General features: G+C 36.8%; 1 long non-coding RNA gene across 1 annotated transcript; it reads right to left on the bottom strand.

Annotated features, from left to right (window-relative positions):
- Positions 1-6,771: 6,771 nt before the first annotated feature.
- Positions 6,772-9,018, bottom strand: LOC126765449 (uncharacterized). Its single transcript, XR_007668406.1, has 3 exons — positions 7,643-9,018; positions 7,002-7,158; positions 6,772-6,937 (listed from the first exon to the last, which is right to left on the bottom strand). It is a non-coding gene; the product is annotated as an uncharacterized LOC126765449 (long non-coding RNA).
- Positions 9,019-10,173: the final 1,155 nt, after the last annotated feature.

The following is a 10,173-nucleotide window of genomic DNA, read 5'->3' as shown; positions in this document are numbered from 1 at the left end:
TGCGATGGACGGAACAAGGACAGAGACGAGTAGTTCCTTGTGGCATTTACTACGGTAAATGAACGTCTAGCCACAATCCGCATCAAAGCGAGGTTCTTCAACATATCGCTGATCTGCGCCCACGCCCCCACGGAAGAGAAGGACTATGTGACCAAAGATGCCTGTTATGAGTGCTTGGAGCGCATTTATGGAGCTTACCCCGCCACGATGTCAAAATCGTGCTTGGCGACTTTAACGCCAGGGTGGGCGAAGAAGGTATCTTTGACACAACGTCGATAAATTCAGCCTCCACGAGGCAACATACCCAAATGGGTTGAGGCTGATCGACTTCGCCGGGGCCCGAAATATGGTTATCTGTAGTATTCCAGAATAAGAAGATACATCAAGCTACCTGGCTGTCTCCGGATCGAAAAACCACAAACCAGATCGATCATGTTGTGATAGACGGAAGACATGTCTCCAATATTCTAGACGTGCGGCTTGCACTCCTGCTCTCTGAGAGCACTCGTCAACAACTCGGTATAAGGGAACTGTGGGACGGCATTTCACAGCAGACAGAAATGCGCGAGTATGAAGAGCTTGATAAGCTGGCCGACAGGGGTAATGTTCGAAAATTCAATGAAAAAATGCGGCGGCTTACAAAAGGTTTCAACACCGGAGCATACTCTTGTAGAACCCCCAAAGGTGATAATCACCGATGCCCAGAGCATACTTAGGTTATGGAGTGAACACTTCTCCAGGTTGCTGAAAGGCAGTGAACGGACAACACCAGGAGAAGGCGAACTCGATTCCCCAATCGATGACGATGGAGCAGACGTTCCATTGCCCGACCAAGAAGAAGTTCGAATAGCAATTACCGGTCTGAAAAACAACAAAGCGGCGAAGAACTGATAAGGAGCATGCATCAGCTTCATTGTAAAATAGGGTCGGACGAAAGCAAGCCCAACGATTGGAATTTAAGTGTTCTCTGCCCTATCCATAAACAAGGAGACCCCACAATCTGCGCAAACTACCGTGGAATTAGCCTCCTCAATATCGCATATAAGGTTCTATCGAGCGTATTGTGTCAAAGATTAACCCTGCCTTCATAACGTTATTTTTAACCCTTTAAATCATAATGATACGTCTGGTAGACGTATCGTTTCTTTTGGGCTTTCATTGGATACCACGAAACTTTATACTTAGATAATTTAATTTTTTCTTACTTACTAAATAAAGTTCAATGCATTTTCAATTACTTTATTTATTTCTTTTACTTTTTTTATGAGTTTCGTTTGTTTCAAAACGCCTACTTAAAAAGACAGTCTTCTCCGAATGGGACTAAGTGTTTGTTTAAATATTAAAATAAATTTTATTTCTTTTAGTTTTTTATTGACTTTAAAAAGCTGGTAACATGTTTTATAGCATTTTTGCACATTTTAAATATTTATGTACATGAGTTACAAACTAAAATTTTGTGCTCGTTACATACGGATTTTTCACACTTAAAACATTTCATTTTGGACATACGACGAATTTTCGATGGACAAAACGCGCAATATTTTCTTTTTTTGGAAGAAGATGGTTCTTCGTTTCTATTGCTATCATGGTTGGGTGCTTCCGCAGGCATAGTAGCTGCAATACTGCATCGCAAACTTTTGGACAATGTTAGTATTTCCCGTCTTTTTTCCATCCAAGGCATTGATAATGACATAGAGAGTACCTTCATAAACTCCTTTCGATTCAACGGCTTTTTGCCCGTGGAAATCATATTATGGCAGTAAATGACATACGAGTTTATAAACGAAATATTAAGCATGCCATAAAATACAGCCATGGGCCACCTATTCGTTTTTCTGGAACACGACATGAGTGAACACATCTGGTCGAATGTGTCGACACCTCCCTTTGTCTGGTTGTAGTGTAATATAATGTCCGGCTTTCCAGAAGTTTGGTTTATTGTGCCTGGTTCATTGCAGGAAGATAGCAAATATACCATCTTTGATGGCTTAGGTTTATATGACGCTAAAGTTAAAGGACCATCAAAACAAAACATTGTTGTGCCAACTGGTCTTGAGCGCGAATTTTTCATTTGCTCAGGTATTTCTCGCTTGTTGGATCTTATTGTTCCAACAATGGTCAACTTATAAGGCTCTTTTAGCAAGCTCTTTGCTAGTTGTACGGAGGTAAACCAATTATCGCAAGTAATGTTGCGACAGGTACCATGTATTGGTCTGGTTAACTCTTTCACATAGTATTCACCTAATGGCATCGTTGAAGTTCTTGTTGTTTTGCCCAAATATGGGATAGCATTGAACATATAGATATTTAGTAGCGCTATCACAAATCATAACGATTTTTATGCCATACTTATTCGGCTTACTAGGTAAATACATTTTGAAAGGACAACGGCCACGAAAAGCTAACAGCTGTTCGTCGATTGTATTGTAGCTTCCTGGAGTATAATTATCGTTGCATTGTTTTATTAAGAGATCCCACACCTTTCTGACAGGTACAAAAGCATCGGTGGGGCGCAGAGCAAGTCTCAATGCCTTATCATCCGTTCGCAGCCTACTAATTAAAAAATTGAACCTATCACGACTCATAGCAGCAATATACCTGTCTCCACTGTAGGTTGTATTGAATAACTCACTAGCTGACAAGTGATTGTCCTTCAAAACTGCGGTCAAAGTCAGTACGCCAAGAAGAGCACGAATTTCAAGACAATTAGTATCTGCGAACGTCTTGCTAGTCAAATTAGTTGTTCGTGATAGAGATATCTCTGCATTCGTCCACTGCACTATTTCTGATATTATTTCATCAGTAAAAAAAGCATTGAAAGATGAAATCGGATCACATAATCCTTTACATGCTCTTGTGGGACCTCTTATTGTTCGAACAACATTCATCGATAGAACTCTACCGGCATTTATTCCCTTCGAGGTAGTCCAACAATATTGACTTTTGCTCCTTAATGTTGGCTGAAGTACTCTTACTATCCGGCAGTCTAAAGACGAACTATTATTGTTGGATTCTTCGTGTTCCGGGTCTGGCAATATATTTCCGCAATTCTCCTGCACATTAAGATCTTCATCTTCCGCGTCGCTTTGAATATCATCTTCCAATACAGCATCTCCTATTTCACTTTCATTTTCTGTTGAACTACATTCATCTTGATTTGTTAGATAAGCAGCTATTAGCGCGTCGTCTAATATTCCATCTTTTTCCATTTTGCTTTTATTTATACTTATATGTACTAAATTTGAATAAGAAACACAATAACTAATAATCACTCAAAATTTGTAAAAATAGCACAAAACATAAACACACGTCTCGGAGACGTATGGCTTGACAATTTCTCAGAATATACAAAACTTACCACGAAAAGTCAACTACCACTGAAATGCTTTATGTAACCACTGAGATAAATTCAAATATGCATGCGTTGTGAAAAAAGTTGTAGGAGGGAGAGCAAAATGAAAAGAGGTCGTGCGCCTCTCAGACGTACGTTATGAAAGCAGGGTTAAAGCCCAGCGTCAACAAACTGATTGGACCTTATCAGTGTGGCTTTAGACCTGGAAAATCAACAACCGACCAGATATTCACCATGCACCAAATCTTGGAAAAGACCGGTGAAAGGAGAATCGACACACACCACCTCTTCGTCGATTTCAAAGCTGCTTTTGACAGCACGAAAAGGAACTGCCTTTATGACGCGATGTCTAAATTTTGTATCCCCGCAAAACTAATACGGCTGTGTAAACTGACATTGAGGAACACCAAAAGCTCCGTCAGAACGAGGTTTCAGACAAGGCGACTCCCTATCGTGCGACTTCTTCAACCTGCTTCTGGAGAAAATAATTTGAGCTGCAGAACTAAATAGAGAAGGTACCATCTTCTATAAGAGTGTACAGCTGCTGGCGTATGCCGATGATATTGATATCATCGGCCTCAACACCCGCGCCGTTAGTTCTGCTTTCTCCAGACTGGACAAGGAAGCAAAGCAGATGGATCTGGCAGTGAACGAGGACAAGAAGAAATATCTCCTGTCATCAAACAAACTGTCGTCGCAGTCGCGACTTGGCTCTCACGTCACTGTTGACAGTCATAAATTTGAAGTCGTAGATAATTTCGTCTATCTTGGAACCAGCGTAAACACCACCAACAATGTCAGCCTGGAAATCCAACGCAGAATAACTCTTGCCAACAGGTGCTACTTCGGACGGAGTAGGCAATTGAGAAGCAAAGTCCTCACTCGACGAACAAAAACCAAACTCTATAAGTCACTCATAATTCCCGTCCTGCTATATGGAAGACCTCCACTCCGTTGGAAGGACCAGGTAGAGAAGGACCTGGCTACGCTTGGAATATCCAATTGGCGCCACATAGCGAAAAGTAGAAACGACTGGCGCGCTGTTGTTAACTCGGCTATAATCGTGTAAGCGGTGTCTACGCCAATTAAGAAGAAGAAGAATGTAATCATTACTTCGAATTTGACCAAAACCAGTCTCAAACAAAACTGTCAAAATTCAAACAATAATACAGAAATAGAAGGAAACAAAATGATAAGTGAAAACCTTTTAAGTCCAGAAATAGACTTAACCCCATTATATACACCGATAAAGGCATAAGTTCGGTTAAAATTTTGTGCTATATTCTCCATTATAATCATTTTCTTCACATCTTCGCGTATGCTTCAAATGAACTTTTGACATCGTTCCTTAAATACATACATATATACAAAACCGTCATGATTCCAGTCCATAAATCATAAATTTAGAATTTTGCTTTGCTATGCTTAAGGAGGGAATCTGCTTTAGAAGCTTCAAAAATCCAAAATTTATAGAAGGGAATTCCAAATATTGTCGAAGCTAGAGAGGAAATAAGCAGTGACCGAGCGTCTAGCAGGTATATGAGCGCCTGGGCTGAAAACGAAAACTTTGACGCGGAATTTCTCGATTTTTCATTTCTACGATTTTTTTTAAATTTAATATTTAAACTAAAAAAACTAAAAAAAAGTCAAGTTTTAAAATATTTTTAAACCAAATAAAGTAAAACATTTTTTGAACAAAAACCCCTTTTTTAATTTTTTAAAAAGTTGTAGAATTTTACGCAATTTTTGGAATTTTCTTAGTTTAACTAAAAGATAAGTTATTAACAACTATGAATCTTTCTGAATTTTTTGTTTCAGATAGAAAGTGCGACCTACATCTTGCCCGCCGTCCGGTAAATATAAAATATTTCATATCCAAAAGATTTGCGGATGATGTTAAAATATATTATAAACCCTAGAAATTTCGCTTTAATCAATTATTTCTTTCCCTCCAAAAAAATTCTAAAAAACGATTTTTTCAGCTTAAGGGCTTGACCTTGTGGACAATGTTCAATTGTTTTACTATCTGAACCCATCCAATTTGGAAAAGAAAATTCTTCCAAAATTATGCTGCTTTGTCTCTGTTGGCCATCCATTATAAACGCAAACGTTCAACGAAAGAGTTTTTGAAAATATGTTAAAGTCGTCAAAAGCGTCTGAGATCAGAACAGTCGGTCGACAGTTTTTATTGACATCCACATAAAATTATTTTCATTGACTACCTCGAAATGGTGAAACTATTAATAATCAATATTTATTTACGTCTCTGGAAAAATTGAGCGTCAAGAGCAAGGGAGGACCAGACCCTTTCAGCCAATGTTGTGTGCAATACTTACATCAAGTTAAGTGGAATCCTTAAATCACGCTTAATTAAAATACATCTTTTTTTTTTAACTAGTTTCCAGATGTTTTTTATTATTCGTATTTACTGCAGTATAAGCTAATTATACATATATTATAAGCTATTTTAAATTAAAGTTATATATCAAGTAAATCTATTTGCTGCAAAGTGCTTTTGGAAGTTTCTGCGTATTTTCTTGCTTTTATTCTCAAATCAACAATACTAATTTTTTTACTATAGACTGATGCAATAGCAGCCAGATCAAATGGGTTGGGGCATATTGGAATCCATTTGTTTGGTGAAGAGTCGTTAATTACAGTACCGCTCTGAAAAAATGTAATAATTAAAAATTTGTATTTAAAATAAAAGATTTATCATTATAAGTTAGCAGACATTCTTAAAAAGTCTTTGTTTGATTTGTAAGACTAAATGTTAAACTCAATAAAGATTATTTAAATCCTTAGCGTTGGTGGGGGAAAAGTAAAGACCTTATTGAGCTGAGAAATAGGTCATTCTAATTTTATTTTGATGTTTTCATTGCTTATATACAATTTTTTAAACTCTCATAAATAACTAAATATCTGCATATGTGTGTATGTTTGTATGTATATGTATATGTTTTATACTATACCCTGCGAGAAGCATACTGGTAAAATGACTAGTAAAACGACCTGGAGCCGTGACGGGGACTTTCCGTAAATCTTTCAGTCACACTCTTAAGAGCCATGGGAACTTTTTTGACCGTTTCTTTTCATTACGTACCTAATTGTGTGATTGTATATACCGTTCTTACTCAAAGCTTAGTAGCATAACAAAATGTATAGCTGCACCGCTCATTCACGTTATATGTGCCCGGTGTTTTACCAGTAAATTAACTAGTAGCTTTTCCGCAGATTTACTAGTTTACTGACGGTCATTTTTTGAGAAAATGTGTGGTGAAATGAGAGTAAAACTTCTAGTGATTTGACAATTTTTTTGACCGTCATTTTGCAGTTAAATACAAAGTGAAATACTAAGGTTTTTTACTTGCCAAAATGGAATACCGCAAAATATATTTAGAAATAAAAATTCCTTTTCTTTTGTATGTTTTCTTTTATATTAGTATTTTAAGAAAAATTTACAATTTTGTTATAAGTTTTTTTTGTTCAGCAAATAGCGTTTTTGCTTTTGCCTGTTGTGGCTTTGCTCAACGCTCTTTCGGACTTCCTTTTCGAAGTCGATGCGTCCATGCAGTTTGAAAATTTCTGAAACAAATAAAACATAATAACAGAAAACTTGGTAAATAAAGTTAACAATAGTATGAATTACCAAATAGAGCCACGCTAACTATTTTAAATTCTGAAAGCGATTTCTTCCCGCACCTCCCATTCCAATTGAACAAACTGAGGACTTCGTCGCCAAAAACTCGCTTCATAACTTCGCCAATATCCCCAGAAGTGCCCTTTAAAGTGAAAAGATATGTTATCTGCAAAGACATTTGTGATTTTGTTAATTCATAAAATGCTTTTGAATGCCAATATACGTAAATTCTCCGCCGGAGATATTCTTTATAACTGATTTAATTTTTGTTGTTTCAAGCACAGTTTTGCAGACAAGGGCAAATCATGCACTCCTATTTTTCTTAAAACACTGAGCAAATCGCTCAATACGGCTTGAGACACATTATTTTTAATTGCCCATAACTTTAAATGCTTGCACTTTTCTGCACTTGAAACAACCTCATTTTCATTTTCCGACTGGCATTCTGAGCCGGAAAATGAGAAAGAATCTTCAGGAGTAGAATGTAGCGCAGCCGCGGCAGCTTCGCCATCTTCCCCATCAGCACGCGCAAATTCCGATAAACTTTCGTATCGCACTGAACTTCTTTCACACTCCTTTTTAACTTTGCACATTTCATTATAAAATGTTTTCCTCTTCATTTTTTGTATAAATAATATCACTTTACTCACCTGATGTAATTGTTTTGTTCTCGTTAATTCACTCGCGCGTCTTTTTGCGGCTTTCGCGTTCACTTGTAAATATGCAATTAATTGTGATACATATGTCGTGCTGCCACTGACAAGAAAATAGATGCCACAACAGGTGGAATTGCTTTCTCTTCTTCTAATTTGCCCGAATTTTTAAAAAAGCTTTGCAAATTAATTGATTTTGTCGATTGGGCAACACCATTTTCTTCGTTTTGGTCTTTTTCGGTAAAATGAAACATTGCTCCATTCCTATGCACACAATATGCGCGAATGAATAAAGCATAATGTGAAAGTTTGATGTTGTTTCTTTTTGCCAATCATTACTACAAATTTTCAACATGCTTTTTTATGTATTGGTAAAAATGCTTGAATGTGTTTGAGAATCGGTTATGGAATTTTTGCAGGGTATGGGATTGTTTTTAAGTGTACATTTGCATTGCAAAAATGTATATCTTATCAATAGGTTATCGTATGTATATATTTTAACCTAAGTAGATGTATTTGTGTCGCCCCGGGCGCAAGGTCTTGGGGGCGGCAAAACGATCTTCGCTGTTTTTTAAAACTCCAATTCGGACAAAAATTCTGAAAATTGTGTCAAAAGTGTACAAGATATAGGCCGAAAATGGATTTTTTTTATGGCTTTTAATAAGATGTCTTGTAAATTTACTATCAATTTCCTCAAAAACCGTATTGTGAGAATTTTGGAACTTCAGAATTTGCGTGGCCTTCCTAAATTTTATATACTTAATATCGAAGATATTTAGGTAGGTAGATAAAGGGGGCGGCAGAACATCCTTGGCCCCGGGCGCCCGAAGTTGTAGCTACGCCACTGAGTTATCTCCTTAACGTAATTAGAGTGGTAATATTTTGGTATATTTTTTTAATATTTTCTAATTCCTTCATGGTTCTGTAAATTTTAAATCTGTTTGAAGTGATCAGTATATTATAAATGTTTTGCAATCGTACAAAGTCGTCGTCATCTGTCATCTGTCATAAGTATTGTTGTATTTTTGTTTAACAAAATAAGTTTTAATTATGTCCTTTATAAACTTGGGGTACTCACAACCCGTCATATAGCATCGTAAAATCATAAATTTTTACACTTGTTTAAAAAAATTGTTGTTGGATTTCATACAAAAATGAGTTTACACATTTACAATTCTCAATGCTATGTTTTCGAATCGTTATAACTTATAATTTTATGAGACTTGTGAAAACCCTAACTCAGTTGTTAGTTCAGTATAAGTTGTAGTAGTATCCGGAGTCTTCGTCAGAGAAATGGATTGTGGCTACATTCGAAGCAGTTTCTTCATTAACGTTAAATTCTTCAATTCTAACGCGAGAAGGAGCATCGGCAACATGGTTTTCTTTACCAAGAATGTATTTGATATCAAAATCTTGGCTATGTTAATCTTCCACCGTTGAAGTTTTGCATTTGGCTGTTTTAACCATTGCAGAGGGCGATGATCACTATTTATTTAAATTGTTTGCCATATAAATACGATCTAAACCACTTCGTAGCTCATACCATCTCCAAGATCTCATTTTCTTTTGCGCAATAATTCAACTCATGTTCATTAAGTGTACGGCTGGCGGGATGTCCATTTTGCATTAACACCGCTGCATTAGAGGCGTCTGTCCTTAACGTAAACAACTTCTCGTAATTTGAATACGCCAGAATCGACTTTTTTGTTATTAATAACTTAATAGTTTCTATGGCTCTGATAACTTCTTTATCTGAATTATTCACCACATTGCCTTCCTTTAAGCAATTTGTTAAGGATTTTGTTATTTTTGAATAAATTTGATATAAAATCCCGCTAAAAACAAAAGTTGTTTTATTTCCCTTTCCGTTTTGAGAATCAGATAATTTCAAATTGCTACGATTTTATTAGGATTTGCTTGAATACCATTAGGGGTAATAACATAGCCAAGAAACTCACTTTTTTATACTATCGCAACAAAGATGCTAAGGAGAGTATTATAGTTTTGTTCACATAACGGTTGTTTGTAAGTCCTAAAACTAAAAGAGTCAGATATAGGGTTATATATACCAAAGTGATCAGGGTGACGAGTAGAGTCGAAATCCGGATGTCTGTCTGTCCGTCCGTCTGTCCGTCCGTCCGTCCGTGCAAGCTGTAACTTGAGTAAAAAGTGAGATATCATGATGAAACTTGGTACACGTATTCCTTGGCGCCATAAGAAAGTTAAGTTCGAAGATGGGCAAAATCGGCCTACTGCCACGCCCACAAAATGGCGGAAACCGAAAAAAGGATCGCATTAGGGAGGGGCATATTTGGACGTAATTTTTTTGGAAAAATGGGCGTGGCCCCGCCCCCTACTAAGTTTTTTGTACATATCTCGGAAACTACTATAGCTATGTCAACCAAACTCTATAAAGTCGTTTCCTTCAAGCATTTTCATATACAGTTCAAAAATGGAAGAAATCGGATAATAACCACGCCCACCTCCGACACAAAGGTTATGTTGAAAATCACTAAAAGTGCATTAAC

This window comes from Bactrocera neohumeralis, unplaced genomic scaffold, assembly GCF_024586455.1.
Source record: "Bactrocera neohumeralis isolate Rockhampton unplaced genomic scaffold, APGP_CSIRO_Bneo_wtdbg2-racon-allhic-juicebox.fasta_v2 cluster10, whole genome shotgun sequence".
NCBI classification, from domain to species: domain Eukaryota; kingdom Metazoa; phylum Arthropoda; class Insecta; order Diptera; family Tephritidae; genus Bactrocera; species Bactrocera neohumeralis.
The sequence above is the reverse complement of the archived record's forward strand: the minus strand, read 5'-3'. Positions and strand labels throughout refer to the sequence as shown.